The sequence below is a fragment of the Cupressus sempervirens genome, chromosome 5 (assembly GCF_028749045.1).
Source record: "Cupressus sempervirens isolate cs-2001-9-10 chromosome 5, ASM2874904v1, whole genome shotgun sequence".
NCBI classification, from domain to species: Eukaryota; Viridiplantae; Streptophyta; class Pinopsida; order Cupressales; family Cupressaceae; genus Cupressus; species Cupressus sempervirens.
The window spans coordinates 480389098-480392155 of NC_143122.1; positions in this window are offsets into that span (position 1 = coordinate 480389098).

The following is a 3058-nucleotide window of genomic DNA, read 5'->3' on the forward strand; positions in this document are numbered from 1 at the left end:
CCATCTAGTTCACAAAATTCAAAGTAACAAACTTGTCAACTTAAATTTGGTGAATCTTTGACTTTTTAAATAATGTAGTAACTCAACACAATTAAAATTTTGGTGCTCAACACATACTGTGTTACTCGACATCAACTACATTTTACTGATGCAAAACACCTATTGTGGATTCACTCAGCATCTACTAAGTTTTTTTTATGCTTAGAACCTATTACTTGATCATCACCTTCTATTTCACTCGGCGCACACTAGATTTTTCATTTTCTCAGTACTCATTGAAATTTTGTTTGGCATGAACTAGCTTGCTCGACACTCACTAATGAACTTAGTCAAGCTTTGCAAACAACCTTGTTACAACTTATTCTTCCAAGGTTTCCAAGTGTGGCCAACCTCTGTATCTTCAAGTATATCATCAATACATCATTTTATAATTGTCTAAACTGATCCTTGCACTTCATTACAAAATTATAACTCAACCTTTCCCTTAGGTACTTTTTATTACATCTTGTTGATTAAATCTTCTTCATCAATCAACTAAGTGATAGTACTTAGATATTATAAGCAATTGTAATTCTAGCAAATAGTAGGTTTGACATCAATGAAAAAAAAATGATTGAAAACATTCTTTATCAACAATCTCCCTCTTTGCAAACAATCTTCCGTCTTCAAAAATGATCTTTTCAATCAGATTTCCAACATTTTTGAGATGTAAATTTTAAATAAAGTTCTGTGAAAAGCATAAACCATTTCACCAGTCATCTAGATAAATCAATTTTAGCAAAGAGATTCTTTATTGGGTCCAATTTTACTATCACATTGACTTCTCCATTACAAAAATGATGTCAAAAAAATTGACATGCATAAACAAAGGAAAGGCATTGTTTCTCTATCTATGTAAACCATGTCTCATAATCAATCAAAGTATGACTAATATAAAATACATGATGCTCTTTACCATGATTATCATGTTGAATAAGAGCCATGATTAATACATTTAAAGAAGATGTTGTATAAAGATACAAAGGCTTATTAGGTTGTGCAGGTTTCAAGATAGGAGAGTTAGTAAAATAATCCCTAAACTATTGAAATACTTGTTGACATTCATCATTCTAAGAGAAAGTAGAATCCTTCTTAATCAAGGATGTGAATGGAATAGTTTAATAGCTATATTTGAAATAAATATTTGAATATCTTGTATCTTCCCTTATAAAGTATGAACTTTTGATATATTCTTAGGAGGAGGCATATTGACAACAACCTCTATCTTTTTAGTATCCACTTTAATACCATGACTACAAATAATAAATCTAAGTAGTTTTCTAGTATCAACCCCAAAGGCACACTTATGAGGATTCAAATACATATTATAAATTTTTATCTATTCAAATATATTTTTCAAGATAACCACATGTTCTTCACATTTAATTGATTTAGCAAGAATGTCATCAAAATAATCCTTAAGAATCTTATGTATGTAATCATGAAATATAAGAATCATAGAACATTGATAAGTTGCATTTTCATTTTTTAATCCAAAATGTGTCATTCCCTAACAAAAGGTTCCCCAAGGTGTTATAAATGTGGTCATGTGTTGATCTTCAAGGGGAGTAAATGTATGGTTATATCCAAAAAATCCATCCATGAAAGATAACAAAGAATGTCCAATGATGGAATCCACTATCATGTCAATATTAGGTAAAGTGAAATCATCCTTCAAGGAAGATTTTTTAAAATATTGAAAGTTCATACACATGCAAATTTGATTTTCTCCCTTTGAGAAAAAAATAATGTTTGATATCCAAGGAGAATAGTCAATAGAATAAATGAAACTAACATTTAATAACTTTTCAATTTCTTGTTTAACAAGAAGAGTAATACCAAATTCATCTTTCAAATTTTCTCTTTAACAAGTTTAGAATTTGATTCAAGAATAATGTTATGTGTCACAATCTTAGGATCAATGCCAAGTATATCAAAATAAGAAAATGAAAATATATCTTTAAATTCCTTCTATAAATCACTCAATTTTTTATGTTCATCTTGAGTAAGATATTTTCCAATTTTAATCAATTTTGTAGATTCCACAAAATCCATTTGAACATAAATAGTTTCTATTATAAGAAATTTACTTTTCATAGGATCTTCAAGAGGGAGATTTCATCATATATATTATCATAAGTCATATCTTTTCCAAAAATAAGCATTATTGTTTAAGCAATATGGTCCATACTTCTTATGATGAAAGGAAGGAATATTATCATAAACTCCTAGGAAAAAAATTAAATCATCATCATCGGGAAAGAGATCCATTTCAATTTTTTCACAAAAAATCTAGGTTAATCAGCTTAATGGATTTCCACAAAAAATGTGATTAAAATTTAGAGGAAATAATGAAGGTTGTTTGCAAGGGTATGTTCAAGAAATCCACTATCTAAAGGAACTTGTATTTCTTTCTCAATTTTTCTACAACCTTTACCATTAAATCCTGACTTTTTAAGCAAAGTATATTTAGGACCATAAAAATCAATGATGTTCTCAAAAGTTGAAGGTGATGCATAAGCTTGTATGTCATAATAATCAAGCTTAATAGTTTCCACAATTTCTTTAATAGAAGAATGTACAAATGTATTTTTTAACTCACCTAAAAGTGGAGTAGATATCTTCTTTTTAGGTTCATTTTGTTCCATAAAGGATAAATTAGAGACTTTATATTTTCCAATAAATGTAAGTTTAAAATCTAAGCTAACCCAACTACCCTCAAGAAGAGAAGAAGAATGCTTTTTATTCTTTGTAGGTTCTTGCATAGAAGAAGTTTGATCATATTCAACATTTAAACAAGGATTAGGTGCATCATCCACATAAAGGGTATACATGAGATTTTTGTGGGAAAAAAAAACCTTCATATGAAGTGTAGATGGAATAACATGCATAGCATGTAACTGAGGTCCTCCTAAGAGAAAGATATAACTTGATGGGCTAGGCATGACATACATAGAAGTCTCTAAGATGTTAGAAACAACCTTAAAAAGTAATGTTGTAATCTTCAAAGTATGTTTAG